This window comes from Dermacentor variabilis, chromosome 3 (assembly GCF_050947875.1).
Source record: "Dermacentor variabilis isolate Ectoservices chromosome 3, ASM5094787v1, whole genome shotgun sequence".
Lineage (NCBI taxonomy): Eukaryota > Metazoa > Arthropoda > Arachnida > Ixodida > Ixodidae > Dermacentor > Dermacentor variabilis.
The window spans coordinates 187,811,544-187,831,445 of record NC_134570.1 but is presented as its reverse complement, the minus strand read 5'-3'; the positions used below and the strand labels follow the sequence as shown (position 1 = coordinate 187,831,445).

The 19,902-nt window shown below is 46.8% G+C and overlaps 1 pseudogene; it reads left to right on the top strand.

The window, feature by feature from the left end:
* Window positions 1-19,054, top strand: part of LOC142574952 (uncharacterized) — a 30,101-nt pseudogene extending 11,047 nt beyond the window's left edge.
* The last annotated feature ends 848 nt before the right edge of the window (window positions 19,055-19,902 follow it).

Genomic DNA, 19,902 nt, shown 5'->3' with positions numbered 1-19,902 from the left:
ACCTTGATTGGCCCACTACTGTGCCCAATTGTAAGCGCAAGCCACCTTGCCAGAGAAAAAGCGATATCAGAAAATAATGGCTTTCGGCATAAACGGGCATGTTCACGCTGCGTTTATATGCTTAGGGTGCACACATCCTTGGCATTTTTCCCCAAACTGCAATGCACTTTTTGTTTAAATTTTTATTTTCATAAAAAAATAATGTTTTTTGCGGGGAGGGGGTAAAATATCTTTTTCTATGTAAATTTTTATCCGCCTTTTCTGGCGCATAATCTTTAGCGTTAGGCACACCGTTTTCTAGTCATCTTTTAATACATTAACGATTAAAGTAAGAGAGGCCATAGTTTCTAGATAAATTATAGTGCCTCTTTGGCCAGAACTCTTATATAGTGTCACCAGATTTTTATGTGCTCAGTGTTTTTAGACCATTTTCATCATAAGAAAACTGGCGTAGCGTTCGCTTGCAAAGTTTGAACGGCAGCAACCATATTGTGCAAGCCAATATGGTCACAGGGCGTTGCTGTGCACACCAGAGCCCGCATTCTTTTTTTTTTTTTGTCAATACGCATACCGCACCCACCATGTATAATACCACTGTTTACACAATGACCAGGTTGTGCATACGTAATAGCTAAAGTTTCCTGCTTACAATGGTGCATCAAATGGGCCAAGCACGAAAAACACAATGTAGGCCAGCGAAGCTGCTAAACCTTTAATCAGAGAAGCTCTAGAATACGTGCCCTACGAGGTCAACAAATGTTCCCGTACGAAAAGGAAACGTGGAATGTTGTACATTTAGAAATATTTCAAAAAAAGTCGTAGTTTCGCCCGAATAAGGCGAAGCATCGATTGCGACAGCAAATTAGTGGACAGCTGTAGGAAGTAAGGATAGTAGTTTTATAGGCCGTTTAAACTTGTAAAAATAGGCATAGTAACTAAATTAGCAAGCATAGTGTTCCGCGCTCACTAGCAAACTCGAACACATCTCACTCGATAACTGCGCAAACTCGCTGTCAAAACGCTGGAGTGAGGAAGCGCGGCAGCAGCAGCGATCGAATTGACCTTCGCGCTGCCTCTCGCATCAACGCGAACTATTGGCCTCGAGCTCCACCACTGGAAAAGCTGGCGCCACCGTCGGCGTGACGTTCTATTAGGGATCACGTGAACATAGCGGCCGCGTCGGCAGCTTCGGGAGCGCGAAGCGAGCTGAAAACGAGAGTTTAAATTCCCTCGTACGCTGCGGTCCTCATTTAGTGGCGAGATTTTCCCGCTTCGACTGTCTCCTTTACAACGCTTGAAAGCACTTCAATAGGTAGTGGCCGCCTTTGAAGGCGCGCAACATGGTAGGCTACTGCTCGGTGCCGCAGTGGCGGACTTACGCAACGGAGCCCGGTGTCAGCCTTATTCACACGTAACCGCAGGACAAGAAGCTACGCGAAGCTTGGCTCGCAAAACATAAAACCGGCAAACAGTCATCGGCTACAACTCGGGTATGCAGCAAGCACAGACGCGAGGAAGATTTCTGCTACGGCGCCGGGTCTGCGATGTTCGGAAAACGCGCACTGAGACGCGCGCCCGAGTCCGCTGCCCGACTAATGTCACGACGGTTTGGTCTATGAACTTGTCGATGCTATAGATACTGTCAAGTTCACTGGAATGGAAAGATAGCGGTAAGAAGCGCATTAAAAAAAGAATGGCATGGGGTCATGTTTGTGTTATGGATTAATGCACTGGATTAGCAAAAAAGAAGCAGCGAGAAATCGCACGCTGAGAACACCGATAAACATACAGTGCGGCGCAACTCGAGAAATAATATTGAAACGTCCAAGAATTTAGAAAAAGAAAAAAAACATTGAATCGTCGCAACGGCACATCACAGTCCCCGTAGGCGTCGAAGCCTCTGCAATGAAATTATTTTTGAATAGCTCTGATAGCGCCCACGCAACAATGGTGGCTTGTATGCTGTCAAATGCTCATATTCTGCCGCCTAAAGCTCATGACACGGCGCGAAAACACGCACGCGGTGAAAGCGAAACAGTACGCGGACAAGCATGCAGACGCGCAGTCGGTCGCTGAAAATCTGTGCGATCGCCGCATTGAGGCTTCATTCTATTACGCTCCATTTAGTTATAAAAACACTATAAGAACATATTTCACATAGTTTGCTCTCAGCGTTTACCTACCTTTCACGCAAGAAGCCGGTTCGGGAGACTCCATCGCGGTGACTGGGCGCAGTGGCGTTCACTGTACGTATTCGGTAAAGAAACATAGCGTGTGTAAACGATTCTGTGTTTTCAGTTTGCCCAAGATTATTATTTAGACAGTAAAAAACTTCTCTCGTTTCGAAAATACTTACAGAAATATCCGGGAGAGCTCGCGCGTGGTGGTTTCAGTGAGCGCTGACAGCAAAACCTACGAGGAGCGCGCCACGTGATCCCTCATACTACGCCAGCGAGGCGCTTCCAATAGATGGCGACTCCGTAACTCCTCGCCGCCAATACATACTCCGTTTCATACGTAGTAGTCAGCGCGGTGGAGGCTAGAGAGACTTCTTGCAGTGACTTCGTTCGCACTCATAAGGTTCGATGCTTTTTTTATCGCACTTGTGCGCAAATGTTTTTTTTATGTAGGCTCAGTACTGAATGAAACAAGCTTTAATTCTTAGAAACAAGCACACTGCGGTATACGGCTAATGCGTTAAGATCATTTCTTTTATATTTTTGTTGTTCTTTTCGGGTTTTTTATTTGCAACCCGTCGAGAGGAGCCTCGCGTGCATGCTCGCGCGAGCTAACGCTGTCGGCGCCCAGCGAAGCGCGGACGGAACGCGCGGAGTGATACCTCTTCTCGGCCGTACTTCGTGCGTAGCTTGCACAGCGTTGGCTGCTGTGCACGGAACGGAGCGCACGGCGGCGATCGCGGCTGCCCGCTCATGTGGGGCCAGTGAAGGGGAAATATGCCGGGAGGAAAAGTCTACGGCTCGAATACTGGTGTAGGCAAAGTTAAAAGGTGAAAGTGAACGTTGGTTGTCAGAAATACGTGAGAAAAAGAAGGCCGCACCTAGGATATTTTGCAAGGAAGGAAAGAAACTTTCCAGGGCTCCACTGGCGCGAGCAGCTCACTGGGCTTGGCCCAGGAGAGCCACTTGGCTTTCCCTCGTCCGCAAGCCATGCCTCCCAATGCCTATTCAACATAAGTGGATGTGCAGTTATGTATGGACTAGTAATATTTGAAGGCCTTTCCAGGCACTGCCATGTCATATGTTGTAGTGTGGGTTTGTTAGAACACCATGGACAGACGTCCAGAAATCTAGTGGCAACCACATAATATTATTAGGCAGGAAGCCAACAACAATACAACAACATATCCTAGACGAAGATGGAAACAGACTGTAAGGAGGAGCGGCAATAAATTACATCCGAAAAATAACAGCCGAATCTTTCCAAGGCAATGACGAGGTTGTATTTGAAGAAAAAAAAAAGAGCATGAAAGAGATCCAGGTGGAAAAGGAGCTGGTGCTGACTAATTTCAACTGGAAGAAAGCCGAAGAGAAAGTTGCTAAGCGCACAGCCACAGGGATAGACCAGGTTCCCGTTAGGCTGATGAATGAACTAGGACCAAAAAGTAAGGAAGCTCTGGTAAAACCAGTGGAAAAAACTTTCAAAGATAGGCGAATACTAGACAGTTGGCGACAAAGTAGAATGAATTTAATTTATAAAGGTAAGGGGCAGAAAGATAGAATTCACTCATAGACCGTTGACTATTACATCGATAATACACAGGCTAGAAATGCAGGCAATCAAATTAAAGCTTCAAAGATGGGCCGAGAAGAATGGCATTTTGGGAGAACTTCAGAATGGCTTCAGAACAGATAGGCGTTTGGATGATAACTTATTTGTTCTTACTCAGTGTATAAAAATATCAAGCAGAATAGAAAGCAGACCGTTATGTGTGGCCTTTTTAGACATTACAGGAGCCTATGACAACGTAGATCGCAACATTTTGTGGAATATTCTGGAAGGGGAAGGTTTAGGTGACGATTGTTTACAGCTTTTGAGAGAGATTTACCTAGAAAATACCGTTTGCGTTTGATGGAGAAGGATTAGGAGCGAGCAGAAAGTTGATATTGTCACGTGGTGGTGACGTTGAAGAACACAGTAGCAATACTGTGAACGACAAAACTAGCTTTTATTGGGCGAACCTGTGCCCACAATAACAGGCTACACTTACAGCACAACGATAGCGGCGAACACGGTCGGCGATCGTCGAAAATCTGATCAGCGGGTCAAGCGCGTCGGCTTTTATACAATAGTCATCGAATGTTCCAGTGTAATCGCTGGGGCCCGCGTGCCTTCCACAAAGTTCTACGTTATTCGCGTCCCGCACACACGCGATCAGATTACACAAGGTTCGGTCACAGACAGCGGATGGAATCATCGATAACATTCCAGAAACTTCCGATACATGCAGGCGCGTCCTGCGCTGTGTGATAACATTTGTTAGGCAGTGAAACGTGTCGCCCGATAAAGACAAACAAGTACACGTGTCAATATCAACAAGGGACTGAGGCAGGGGTGCCCTTTATCCCCATGGCTGTTTATGATGTACATGGTGAAGATGGAGAGGGCGCTAGAAGGAAGCAATATCGTGTTTAATCTCTCATACAAAGAGGCGGGTACAGTAGTAGAGCAGCAGCTTCCAGTTTTATTTTATGCGGACGTCATTGTGTTGCTAGCTAACAAGTAAAGTGATTTGAAACGGCTGGCTAATATCTGTGGACAGGAAGGCAACAATTTACGTTTTGAAATTTAGTGCTAGAAAAATGAGGTGTTATGGTATTCAGTGAAAATATTGAACAGACAGTGGCAATGCACGGCCAGGAAATACCTCGGGTAACAGAATATAAATACCTTGGTATATGAATAAACGAAGCCAATATATATATATATATATATATATATATATATATATATATATATATATATATATATATATATATATATATATAGACACAGGAAAAACCGATAACAGTGAAGGAGAAGAGAAATGCAGCCACAATGAAGCAGAGCGCTATATGGGTAAAATAGGTACGAGGTGCTCCGAGGTATGTGGAAAGGTGTAATGGTTCCAGGACTTTCTTTTGGAAATGCGGTTGTTTGCTTTAAATCAGCGGTACAATCAGGACTGGATGGGAATCGACGATCAGTGGGACGCCTTGCATTGGGTGCTCACGGGAAGACTACAAATGAAGCTGTGCAGGGTGATATGGGCTAGACTAGTTTTGAAGTGAGGGAAGGTCGCAGTAAAATTGATTATGAAAAACGACTGAGAAATACGGAAGAAAGTAAATGGGCTGTGAGAGTGTTGAGGTACCTGTACAGGAAAAACATTGATTCACCGTGGAGGAGAAGAACTAGGAAGCTTAACAGCAAGTATGCGGCCTGTAGGGTGGGCAACACAGCAACAAAGAACGTCAAGGGGAAATCAAAGAGGCTGAAATAATCTCATGGGTGGCGGCAATGGAAAAGAAACCTGCCATGAGTAACTGCTTAAGAGGAAAAAACGAAATCAGGAAAGAAACAATTTATAATAACTCAAAGGGAAGCCCATTACTTTTCGAAGCGAGATGTGGATGCCTTAGAACACGCATCTATAAAGCGAGATATAATAAGGAAAAAGAAGGATGTGCTTGCTGCGGTAAAGCTAGAGAAACTATGGAGCATGTTTTATTAGAATGTGAAGACGTCTACCCAGCGGGCGATTTAGGCACCACTGGCCCCCTTGAAGCTCTTGGGTTCAACGAGAGCAGTGGAAAAGTAAACATGTCCGGCAATAGGGATTAGTAAGAGGAGGTTGGTGGATTGATGGAAGAACAGTAGGGAAACGTCAAAAAACAGAGACGTACAAAAGCAAAGTTCGCAATAGGGGATAAGAAAATTTGGTTGTGGGAGACCACAGTGTTCTTTCTTCTTGTTTGACCTAGGTAGGATATTAGGCAGCATAATAGCAAAAGCTTGGTGGTGCAACCCAGCGCCCCGTTCCAAATGGGACGCTCAAAACATCCATCCATCCATCATCGACAAGCAGTCGCACCTAGGGCGGTACCTATGGCAATCACACCTTCCATCGGATCCACACACAAACGCAAAGCTCCGGCCGACAAAGACCCCCAGGCGTAGGACTGGCAGGCACGTCTCGACAGACTTGAGCAAAAATACGAACTCAGTCACGTGCACTCACAGGGCTCTAGGAGCACACATCGAACGTTCACTTCACACAATTGGGTCACAGGTTGCCCGACAAATTGAGACCTTGTGCAAAACTATAGAAGCCCAAGGAAAGCCCCGAGCGGTCGCTGTACTCGCGGCCTCCGCGGTGGCACTCCCTCCAACTTTAGAACTTTCTCAGCCCAGCCATGGCCATCAGCTCGGGCAACACAACCGTCTGGCAGTGGAACTGACGCGGGTTCGCACGTAAGCGCGCGGTCCTCCAACAGTTCCTCAATGCGAGTGATTTTATTTATTTATTTATTTATTTCAGATATTGGTCAATCCCAGTGGGACTTTTACAGGTTGGGCATATATTCATCATCATCATCATCATCAGCCTAGTTACGCCCACTGCAGGGCAAAGGCCTCTCCCATACTTCTCCAACTACCCCGGTCATGTACTAATTGTGGCCATGTTGTCCCTGCAAACGTCTTAATGTCATCCGCCCACCTAACTTTCTGCCGCCCCCTGCTACGCATCCCTTCCCTTGGAATCCAGTCCGTAACCCTTAGTGACCATCGGTTATCTTCCCTCCTCATTACATGTCCGGCCCATGCCCATTTCTTTTTCTTGATTTCAACTAAGATGTCGTTTACCCGCGTTTGTTGCCTCACCCAATCTGCTCTTTTCTTATCCCTTAACGTCACACCCATCATTCTTCTTTCCATAGCTCGTTGCGTCGTCCTCAATTTCAGCAGAACCCTTTTCGTAAGCCTCCAGGTTTCTGCCCCATATGTGAGTACCGGTGACACACAGCTGTTATACACTTTCCTTTTGAGGGATAGTGGCAACCTGCTGTTCATGATTTGAGAATGCCTGCCAAACGCACCCCAGCCCATTCTTATTCTTCTGGTTATTTCAGTCTCATGATCCGGATCCGTGGTCACTACCTGCCCTAAGTAGATGTATTCCCTTACCACTTCCAGTGCTTCGCTACCTATCGTAAACTGCTGTTCTCTTCCGAGACTGTTAAACAATACTTTAGTTTTCTGCAGATTAATTTTCAGACCCACCCTTCTGCTTTGCCTCTCCAGGTCAGTGAGCATGCATTGCAATTGGTCTCCTGAGTTACTAAGCAAGGCAATATCATCAGCGAATCGCAAGTTGCTAAGGTATTCTCCATCAACTTTTATCCCCAATTCTTCCCACTCCAGGCCTCTGAATACCTCCTGTAAACATGCTGTGAATAGCATTGGAGATATCGTATCTCCCTGTCTGACGCCTTTCTTTATAGGGATTTTGTTGCTTTCTTTGTGGAGGACTACAGTGGCTGTGGAGCCGCTATAGATATCTTCCAGTATCTTTACATATGGCTCATCTACACCCTGGTTCCGTAATGCATCCATGACTGCTGAGGTTTCGACTGAATCAAACGCTTTCTCGTAATCAATGAAAGCTATATATAAGGGTTGGTTATATTCTGCACATTTCTCTATCACTTGATTGACAGTGTGAATATGGTCTATTGTTGAGTAGCCTTTACGGAATCCGGCCTGGTCCTTTGGTTGACAGAAGTCTAAGGTGTTCCTGATTCTATTTGCGATTACCTTAGTAAATACTTTGTAGGCAACGGACAGTAAGCTGATCGGTCTATAATTTTTCAAGTCTTTGGCGTCCCCTTTCTTATGGATTAGGATTATGTTAGCGTTCTTCCAAGATTCCGGTACGCTCGAGGTTATGAGGCATTGCGTATACAGGGTGGCCAGTTTCTCTAGAACAATCTGACCACCATCCTTCAACAAATCTGCTGTTACCTGATCCTCCCCAGCTGCCTTCCCCCTTTGCATAGCTCCTAAGGCTTTCTTTACTTCTTCTGGCGTTACCTGTGGGATATCGAATTCCTCTATGCTATTCTCTCTTCCACTATCGTCGTGGGTGCCACTGGTACTGTATAAATCTCTATAGAACTCCTCAGCCACTTGAACTATCTCATCCATATTAGTAACGATATTGCCGGCTTTGTCTCTTAACGCACACATCTGATTCTTGCCTATTCCTAGTTTCTTCTTCACTGTTTTTAGGCTTCCTCCGTTCCTGAGAGCCTGTTCAATTCTATCCATATTATAGTTCCTGATGTCCGCTGTCTTACGCTTGTTGATTAACTTAGAAAGTTCTGCCAGTTCTATTCTAGCTGTAGGGTTAGAGGCTTTCATACATTGGCGTTTCTTCATCAGATCTTTCGTCTCCTGCGATAGCTTACTGGTTTCCTGTCTAACGGCGTTACCACCGACTTCTATTGCGCACTCCTTAATGATGCCCATGAGATAGTCGTTCATTGCTTCAACACTAAGGTCCTCTTCCTGAGTTAAAGCCGAATACCTGTTCTGTAGCTTGATCCGGAATTCCTCTAGTTTCCCTCTTACCGCTAACTCATTGGTTGGCTTCTTGTGTACCAGTTTCTTCCGTTCCCTCCTCAAGTCTAGGCTAATTCGAGTTCTTACCATTCTATGGTCACTGCAGCGTACCTTGCCAAGCACGTCTACATCTTGTATGATGCCAGGGTTCGCGCAGAGTATGAAGTCGATTTCATTTCACGTCTCACCATTCGGGCTCCTCCACGTCCACTTTCGGCTAACCCGCTTGCGGAAAAAGGTGTTCATTATCCGCATATTATTCTGTTCTGCAAACTCTACTAATAATTCTCCTCTGCTATTCCTAGAGCCTATGCCATATTCCCCCACTGACTTGTCTCCAGCCTGCTTCTTGCCTACCCTGGCATTGAAGTCGCCCATCAGTATAGTGTATTTTGTTTTGACTTTACCCATCGCCGATTCCACGTCTTCATAAAAGCTTTCGACTTCCTGGTCATCATGACTGCATGTAGGGGCATAGACTTGTACCACCTTCAATTTGTACCTCTTATTAAGTTTCACAACAAGACCTGCCACCCTCTCGTTAATGCTATAGAATTCCTGTATGTTACCAGCTATTTCCTTATTAATCAGAAATCCTACTCGTAGTTCTCGTCTCTCCGCTAAGCCCCGGTAACACAGTACATGCCCGCTTTTTAGCACTGTATATGCTTCTTTTGTCCTCCTAACCTCACTGAGCCCTATTATATCCCATTTACTACCCTCTAATTCCTCCAATAACACTGCTAGACTCGCCTCACTAGATAGCGTTCTAACGTTAAACGTTGCCAGGTTCAGATTCCAATGGCGGCCTGTCCGGAGCCAGGTATTCTTAGCACCCTCTGCAGAGTCACAGATCTGACCGCCGCCGTGGTCAGTTGCTTCGCGGCTGCTGGGGACTGAGGGCCGGGGTTTGATTGTTGTATTCATATAGGAGGTTGTGGCCAAGTACTGCACCAGGGTGGCCAATCCTGCTCTGGTGAGAGAGTGCGTTACCGGTTCTGGTCACCGGGATCAGGCCGCACTCCAGGCCTGTTTGTGCAATTTTCTCAACACACGGTTTTTTTTAATGTATTTTCCGGTGGAGAATTGCGCGGCACCGGGATTTGAATCACGGTCCTCTTGCACTGGAGACGGATACTCTACCGTCCCCGCAGGAGTTAAATTAAAAATTGAATTATGGGGATTTGCTTGACAAAACCACTTTCTGATTATGCACGCCGTAGTGGAGGACTCCGAAAATTTCGACCACCTGGGGTTCTTTAACGTGCACCTAATTCTAAGTACACGGGTGTTTTCACATTTCGCCCCCATCGAAATGCGGCCGCCGTGGCCGGGGTCCGATCCCGCGACCTCGTGCTCAGCAGTCTAACACCATCACCACTGAGCAACCACGGCGGGTCCCGCAGGAGTTGTACGCCTCATTTAACCTACAGTGGTGCCCTATTTGATCAGTCAAGCTGGACCAATCTGAGCTCGGTTATACCGCATGGATGGCACTCGGCTAGAGAACCTGGTATTTATGACCTGCACATGTGTGGCCACACATAATTGAGGATATATAATTTTTTTTAGGAGGGTTTCGGTACAGTGATAAAATGAAGGAAAATACATTAAAAAGAAAGAAAAAAAAGGGGGGGAAAAAGGAACATAACATGTGATTTGAACTCGTGATCCTTCAATGTTGCCCCGAAAGGTAGCTCAGTCGGTTGGTTTGTCAAGCCAACGGTTACTTTCAAGCGTCATAGCTCCATAGCTCATATATTATATACTCACAAATAGCGATAAAAACAAGTTTACATAATTTCAACAATGATATTTGCAATCGACACGAAGCAGATATACACATATGGCAGGACATAAAACTTGAATGATATAGCGCATTTGGCAAAAAGGGGTGAGATTGCATAGGCAAATACAATGCTTATACAGATTTTATCTTATACAACGACGTGAGTGGTGTGTTATTTCCGGCTAGCATAATCTAATTATTGCGCAACAGTTCTTCTAGAAGGGTTACAAATTTCAGCAACGATGTGTTAGTCGTTGTGCACGGGTCCAGGTTATTCGATTCTCTTATTGCAAGAGGAAAGAACGAATATCTAAAACAGTGCGAAATGCATGTTCTCTAAATGTTGGTGAATGCTTATGGCGGGAAGGTCAGGTGTCAGCTAGGGATATATACAACGAAGTGTTTATTCGTAATGCATTGTGTATTAATTGGAGCAATAATTTTAGTCTTGCTAGTTTGGCGCGGTTTCACAGAGTAGGAATACAAGCGTGTTTTAGCAGTTAGGTAAGTGAATCGGTATTCTTGTATTTGTTAAAGATGAATCTAATTGCCTTTCGCTGCACTCCTTCTAGTTTGTTAATAAGCTGTTGTGTATAAGGTGTGGGGTTCTCACACCCATGCTCTTGGGACAAAGGAACTAGTAGTACGAACAACCACAAGGGCATTTATTGCACCTTTCATAGATCAATGCCTGCTAGCCGAGTTGCTATCCACAAAACATGCCGATGGGCGCGCGAAAAATCTAGAAGTCCGACTCACCGCGACCGGATAGCGAGCGAATATGTTCGCCCCATGGTGGATCCCAACGCCTAGTCGTTCGCGTGTACGGTCACGCCAATGGTGGCGCGTTCGAAGGCGGCCACGCGAGACGGTCTCGCAGAAGCATGGATCGCCGCACGCGCGGCACGGCACATCCGCACTGCTTGCTCTACCGAACCAAGAGAGCAAGCGCCTTGTCTTCCGGCGCCCAAGTAACCCCGCCTGTCGGCGGCGTTAGCAGCGCAACACTCGCGCCATCTCTCGTACTGCGCCTCAACCACTCCGACCGCCGCGGGCGCCAGGCCACGCGGCGAAGCCGGATTACAGGAGACGCGCTATGCGGGAAAAACATATCAGGGGACGCGCGAGAGTCGCGCATCCCCACAAAGGAAACCAAATTGTTTTACCATATTCGAGAATTGGCGAATAAATGCGTTGTATGATAGCAGTTTAATTTCCTGTGGCGCAGCTCGAAGTCTTCTTCTCGGGAAGACCAACCGTTTTAAAGCGGATGGTATGATACTGTTAATATGCGATTCCCATCTTAGGTCATGTGAATTGATCAAGCCATGATATATGCTCATGAACTCGGGTGAGTGGTATGTTATTGATAGCGTATTCGAAGTCCGGCCTATTTTTCTTTTTTTGCGGATTATAGATAAAAAGGCAGTTTTTTTATGTTCAGTTCCATCTGCCACTTTTTACACCACTTCACTACATCATGAAGGGCGCTGTTTAAGTCAACGTGATCATTCATAGAGTTAATTTCATTATAACGAATGCAGTCTTCGGCAAAAAGCTTCATTTTAACTCGGATGTTAGAGGGAAAATCATTAATAAAAATAAGGAATAAAGTGGGAGCAAGGACGCACCCTTGAGGCACCCCCGACGTAACTGTTGCAATGGAAGAAATTCCATTGTTAACAACATACTGAAACTGCTTGGTTAAGTAATCTTCAATCCAATCGACAATAGAACCGTTGCCTAAAGTTGTTTTCAGTTTGCTGATTAGTTTCTGATGGGTTACTCTATCAAACACCTTCGAAAAATCTAATGCTATTAAGGCAACTTGTTTTTGATTATCAATGCTTTGGGATTAGTCATGCGTTAATTCAAATAATTGGGTTATGGTTGAAAGTCCCTGCCGGAAACCATGCTGGATAGGCGATAATATTTGCGCTTGCTCTAGATAGCTCGTGATATGCTTTAGTATGATATGCTCTAATAATTTTCCTACTGTGGACGTAAGCGATATTGATCTTTAATTACCGACATCACTTTTACTTCCTGCTTTATGAACGGGGATTACTTTCGCCATTTTCTATTCCTTTGCAAGACTACATGTTGATAAGGATTTGTTAAATATTAGATGTAGATATTTCGCGTTGACTTCATCATATCTTTGAAGAAAAGTGTTGGGAATATTGTCCGGGCCGTTTACTTTTTTTGTGTGTCTATTGATAGTAATAAGTTGAGCACTCCTGACTCAGTTATCGTTGGCAGGTCTAGCGGTCTCTGGTTGGAGTGATTCACCTCCGGAATGCGACCATCGTCAGCAGTGAACATATACTGAAAGTATGTATTTAAGGAATTGGCAAAATTTAAATATTATTCCTGAGAATTGAGAGTGTTGCTTTGTTTTTTGAGGCTAAGATACTTCCAAAACCTTCCAGGGGAATCTTTTAAAAAAGTTAGGAAGCGTAATTGAAAAGTAATGTGCTTTCGCTGTACTAATCTTTGTTTTCATTTCATTGACGGCACACGTGAGTTTACGTTTATGTTAAATACCTTTTTTGAGCAATGTTTTGTTTTGAGCAATTTTCTTAGTCGCTTCACTTAGCGCTTCGCACGAATGATATCACGTGTTATCCATGGTTTATTTCTATTTATTCATTTGGTTTTTGTTGGTATATAGTTATTGATGCAGTGGGATACAATGGCTTTAAACCTTTCCAATAATGCGTCTATATCAGTGTCTGAATAATTAGCGAGTTCTTCAAATGACATACTCAAAAATTAAGTAATTAACTATGCTTCTGCCGTCAGCTTTTGTAAAGTCTGGACAACTAGCTTTCGAAATGGAATGATTTGTTGTGGCCTGAATACGAGTAGTGCATAATGTTAATTTTTGATCTGATATTCCATCTAGCACTGCTAAGTTAGTTTTATCGATCGAAAAGTGATTGCTCAGAAATATGAGGTCAAGAATGTTGGATGCATTGCCTTGAACATGTGTAGGCTCGTTGACAATGTGTGACAACTCAAAACTAAGCATAATATCAAAAACAATTTATAAACAAGGAGAGCGATAACACATGGTTGGCCAGTCGATATCTGGAAGGTTGAAATCCCCAAGAAGGATCAGCCGGGCTTTTTGTACATGAAGTTCCATATACTGATACTGCCCATTGCTGTCCATATACTGCCCCATTGTTTAGAAAACAGCAGCTGCTTACACTGTGGAATGTTATAAACAAAATGATAGCGTTAGCTAGTTACCTACAAATGCATACCGATCCTACGGCGTTTTTTCATCAGTATCAAACAAAAACACACACCTACAACACCCGGCACATATGTTACAATAAGGAAAAAATACCTACGAACTACGGCACCCAGAAACTTAGCTACAGAATTTCCAGTTTTTTAAACGATCACCATCCTGCTGTAAATATTATCCAGGAAAGTAAATCATTCAAAGCTTTCAAAAATAACATCACTATGTATCTATTGTCACTGCAGACATGACCACTCCTTTTGTTTTGTTTTTTTCTGTTGTTTCTTACAGCATTTTTCCCAATTGTACATAAATGTTCAATATGAAATAACTCCCGTTTCAATGTTACCAACCACTCTGTATTTCCATCTCGTTTAGTGTTTATTTTCTGCGCTGAATGTCTTGCGCTCTCAAATGGGAGCAAGAAGGGCGCAGACTCCTTGTCAGGCATCCACTTGCCTTTTGGTCTGCGTCCTAGGCAACTGTACCATACGTTGTCTGAATAAACTCTTTGACTCTTTGACTAATGATGTCATTGCGCGTTCATCTGTCGAAAGGATACGGTAAACACGACCGACACTGATAGTGGTCGCACCAAAACTCAGTTTGCAAAAAAGTGCTTCGGCATTCTTGACTTCTGCCATGGTAAGACTTTCCCCGAACTGATAGCCCTCCAAGAAGGTGGCAAGAACACGCAACGTTCCGGTTACAGTACATACCTATCGGAACGAGTAAATTCTCAGGTGGCCACTCTCGTCAAGCGTAATCTCAATGTCCTCCAACACAATTTGGACCGTAATTTCCCCGAACACGTACTCTTAGAAATATTACCTCGACCCTTGCGCAAGCCTCGCACTATAGTCTGTTTGTGCTTAAAGGGACCCTGAAACGCTTTTGACGATTTTCTACAAACGTACTGAGTCGTTAGAGTAGGTCCTTCTGAACATTAATTGACACATCTAAATGCTCTGCGTAAAGCGTGTAATTGGTTATAAGGTTTTGAAAATGCACATCGCTGCCGATCGCAGCGCACTGCTCGGCGGAATTTTAAGCCGCCCCTACCCATATGACCGAAATCACCCATATGACGTCAGTGGGGCGAGCTATCCGATTGGCTGACCAGGGCGCGTGATCGATAATTTTTCCAACTTTATGGTAAACAAATGATCTTCGTAATAGTTGGAATGTTAGTTAATTTGTTTTTATAAAAAGAAAGTAGCATAAAGAGAATCCACAAGAACAATTTTTCAGTACACTTAAGCACTTCCGGCACACAGCAAGTGTCGTCTGCTTGTGTTACAACGTACTCCATTTTGACGAGAGCTCCGCGGTCAGAGTTGGTCTCAGTCTTTTCGCGAGCACTATGATTCTACTTTGTTGCCTTGTGGACTGCAAACGTAGCGACTGGCAATATGTCAAGCTGCGAATCGTGTCCCTCTGCAGGGCAGCGTACGAGTGAACTGGCTGCTGCGCATCGGACTGCCGCTATACGATCGGCGCCAGGATTTGCGCGTTTGTGGCCGTCACTTTACACCGGAAGATTACTAACGCAATAGCGTTTCGCGAGTCCCGTATTAGGGCAAACATAAGCGCAAGGGGACAGGGTCTGGCCGCTTGACTGTGCCGTAACGGGATGAGCCGAGATGAGCAGAAGGGCAAATGTGAATGGTCTGCACGGTGCAGCCACATGGTGGCATAGAGCTCAACCATACACAGTAGCAGCAACGAAGCGTATTCTTCTTTGCTGCTGGTGCGTATATTTCGCAGGAGTGTAATCATCAACACGTTGTTTTTATAAATGTTTAAAATGTTTTACACTTGGTTAGAGCAATATTAGCGCTTTGTTTGGCTGGTTAAGCCCTGCGCCAACAAGTGTCTGGACCGTGCAGACCGATCAGGCCGCTCACGTACGTCTACGCCAAAGTTCCTTCATCAGCTTGAGTTTATGCCTCCAGTCATTTGCCGAAATGACCAGCTTGCCTGTGGTTAACGGAATACCAGACACGTTCGGCGCTACGACAGAATGCTCGCAACGCACGCTGCTTCGATAGCTCTCGCTTGGGGTCGACAGCCAAGCGGCTAGCGGAGAAGTTTCGCGCAGGCGGGGGCGGGCTCCAAAACAACCGGAAGTGGACGATGTGACGTCGCATCGTGACGCAGGACCAGTGAAGGCGGAGCTTAGCCCCGCTCGCTCGGCGAACGAGTTGAGGAGGAAAAGCGTGGCTGGGGAGGAGGGTAACTTCTAATCGCTTGTAGCTCCATTAATACGTAACGCTTCACTTAAATTGTGGTGCGAATGTTCTACTTAAGCTGTACCCTACGCGTCTACAAAATTTGTCCGAACCGTTTCAGGGGCCCTTTAATGTTTACAGGCCTCCCCGGGTCCATAAAGACGTTTTCGGGCCCCTTTTCCTCAAAGCCCAGCAGCTAGCGCAAGGTCGGTTTCTCCTCATCATCGGTGACTTCAACGCGCATCACCGCGCTTGGGGCTACCACTACGACTCGGCTAAAGGAAGTCGGAATGCCTGGCGTAAAAGAATCATTGGCGTACGCACCAGCTCCCCCTCAACACGGACGTCTCCTACCCCACTAAACTCGTTTCGGGCCTACACCGGGATACAACATCGGATCTCGCCTTTACGAGCCCCAGAGTCGTAGTTACTTGGTCTCACACTCACGAAAATTTTGGAAGCGATCACTTCATGCTCGAGATTCGTGGTACAAAAGCCCGCGAGGCAACCTACGCGGCCCACTCAGGTGATTGACTGGGACTCCTTTCGCATGCACAGGAAAGAGCAGGCCACACCTCCCGCCATTACCGACATCAAAACATGGACAACCAAAATCGTCAAACAAGTGGCACGCAAACCGCTGACTTAGAGGACTCAGTCCTACGCTACGACCGCTACTACGCCCATCTATTGGAGCGCAAGAAGTCGCTCAGAGCTCTTCTCGCCACTCGATTGACACTTACATACGCACCGAACCGGCAACCATCTTCCCCCCTATCACGGCTTGGCATAGACTCTCCCATCACTTTAGTGGAAATCCGTGGGCAACTCAATCGCCTCAAGACCAACTCGGCGGTCGGCTCCGACCGCATTTCTAACACGATGCTTAGGAATCTAGACGACGCCTCTATTCACGCCCTCAATTACTACCTTCAAGAGTGTTCAAGAGGCCAGCAGTACCATACAGCAAGAATGGAAGTGCGCCAAGCTAGTCTTCATTCCCACGCCGGGAAAGCCACCCACCTTGGTCGAGCTCCGTCCCATCTCTATTACGTACTGTGTTGGGAAGTTAACGAAACACGTTATCCAGACCAGATTCCTTCGCTACCTCGACGACAACCGCCTCCTACCAGACACGATGTTCGGCTTCCGCCCTCACTTAGCATCCCCGGACATTATGCTTCTTCTCCCTCACCAGGTCCTCATGCGCCGCACACCAGACACGAAAGTCATCGTCGGCCTCAACGGCGCCAAGGTCTTCAACAACATTCTCCATGAAGCGATTATTTAACAACTCCAGACTCTCAGCGTCGGACATCGCACGTATATGCGTACGTCCGAGACTTCCTCACCGACCGCTAAAACAACTCAGCGCCAGAGCGGGACATCCCTCCGCCATCTCTCTGGCAACCGCGGCACGCCGCAAGACTCCGTGCTCTCGCTGCTGCCTTTCAACTTTGCACTGCTAGGCCTGCCCAAGCTTCTGGCATACATACCCCCCTACATCACAGCGTTTACGCTGACGATTTCACTCTTTGGATCACACACTGCAGTGACGGCCAGATCGAAAAGACTACAGACCGCCATGGATCGGGTCGGATACTATCTCGATACAGTTGGCATCAACTGCTGGGCGACGATGTCAGAGTATATCATCATCCCCTTCCCAGGACGACGTCCACCAAGGGTACTTCCTACTTCCTGAGATCAACTTACAGGTGCAAGGCAATCCCATCCCTCGTACAGATCACGAGATATGGAGTTGGGCCTACACCTACAGGGAAACGGCAGCAAAAGTATGTCGCTCGAACGCATCGACCAGTCGGTGGTACAGATCGGATGCCTACTCAAGCGAGTCTCCAACAAGCGCCGAGGTATGCGAGAGCCCGACCTCTTGCGCCTCGTTAAAGCCTTCATCTGCTCCCGCATCACCTACTCTGCACCTTACCTACATCTCACCCGCTCCGAAAACGAACGGCTAGAGGCTTCAATTTGGAAAACATTTAAGACGGCCCTGGGTCTTCCAACGTTCACAGCTACTCACAAGCTTATGGCTCTCGGCATCTCCAACACTGTGAGCGAACTGATCGAAGCTGACCTCACCGCCCAATACGAGCGGCTCTCACTCACACACGCTGGCCGAGCGGTACTGGAGCAAGTTGGGATCTCACCAAGGAGGGCGGGCCCCAATTATATTGACCTTAGACCACAATATCGTAAAAATCTCCGCATCCCTCCTATTCCCAAAAGGATGCATCCGGAACACCACACCGAGAGACACGCCGACCGTGCACATGAATTTCAGAAACGCTTCAAGGGACGTCCGCATGTCACATATACGGACGCCTCTTACCACACCTCAGAGCCAGCGATGGTGGCAGTAGCGCTCGGCCCGCACCGCAGCTAATACACAGCCTGCACCATTCGCAGCGCAGAATCAGTTACAGCAGCCGAGGAGGTTGCCATTGCGCTGGCGCTAAGTGATCCTAATACCAAAGTCGTCACCAGTGACTCTCAACAGGCGATCCGCAACTACGATGCCGGCAGTATCTCTCGCCAGGCATCCTACATTCTACTTTCTACTCCCCCCTCTTCCTCCCCGCTTACTTCTTTGAGCTCCAACCCACGAGTCGCTCAGCGGAAACGCCGAGGTGCATACACTTGCCCGAGATCTTAGCTGCCCAGCCGAGCTGCTTAGCACCGCCCCACTTCCCCTGACACCACAATCTCCCACGATTTTCTACTCGCCACTTACATGGACATTCCCCAGTACTACCGACTTGGAAGATGCATATATGCTGCCGCACACCACTATCTAAGGAGACGCGAGGCCGTCCAATGGCGCAAACTACAAAGAGGCAGCTTCCCGCGCCCCTTTTTGTACAGTAGAATCTTTCCGCAACAGATAGGTGCAAACACTACTCAGCTCCAGCCGCTCTCATACACTTGACGTGGACATGTAAGCCTTACAGCGCAGACAACGCAAACACCCCAGAGTCGTGGGAGTCCCTCCTACATGCCTCCGAGCGAGCAGACCAACGGTGGTTCATCAAGCGCGCCGTGGAGGCCGCGGCCTCCCAAGGGAACCTCCGCCGATCTCCTCGCAAGCCAGCGCAACCAGTCCTCGCACTGGTCCCCTCTTCTCGGGCGCAATAAAGAGTTCGCCACCACAACCACCGCCCGGAGTAGAACGCGCCCTGCCTCCTTACGCACTGCGGATCTTGTGCCCGTCGCAGATCGCTTGCAAGATACAGCCCGGTCGCGGCCGCCAGGGCCGCCCGGAGTAGAACGCGCCCCTTTCCTACCCTCTCCCCGGAGCCTTGCGCGCGACGGAAGGCGGCGCGTTTCGTCCCCGCCTTCACTGTTTCCTGCTCGAGATTGTGCCGCGATCGCCTGCGGAGCGTCGCACACTTTTATTTGCATATATAGCATACGGCGAGCAGCGACGATCTTATCACCCTTGGACTTTATACGGAACCTCACGGCGACGCCGACGGCCGAACCATATAATTGCTGTCGCGATAAACTAAGAACAGCAACACGTGATAATCATCCCTATGTTCTGAAGTGCAACATTGTGCCTCTCCACACGGGGCATAAGCTAGTAGGCTGAAATCAAGCGCTCAACATTGATAAATCTGTATGGAGCGTTTTTGTATTTCTGTATGTTTGACGACTTCACGCACTCTGAGATTCTTGGGTGTTCGCTGGTAACGTCCTCAGAAACATTACTTTGAGCAGAAAAGAAATCCTGTTTCTTGCAAAAAAAAGAAATGCAATTTCACAGAAACTTTTTGGACGGCTGCTTCAATTCCATTTAGATGCTTGAAGTCGTGTTATGACAGACTAAAGCTTACCAGCTCAGCTCGACCCGCTTGCATTTGCTGTAAATGAAAGCTCTCCCTCTCTCGGCCTGTATCATGCCCGAAATGGAGCTTTAAGTGCCTATTTTAGTGCCTAATGCCCACACATTTAGTGCCCAGGAATCCAGTCTCTACTAATGA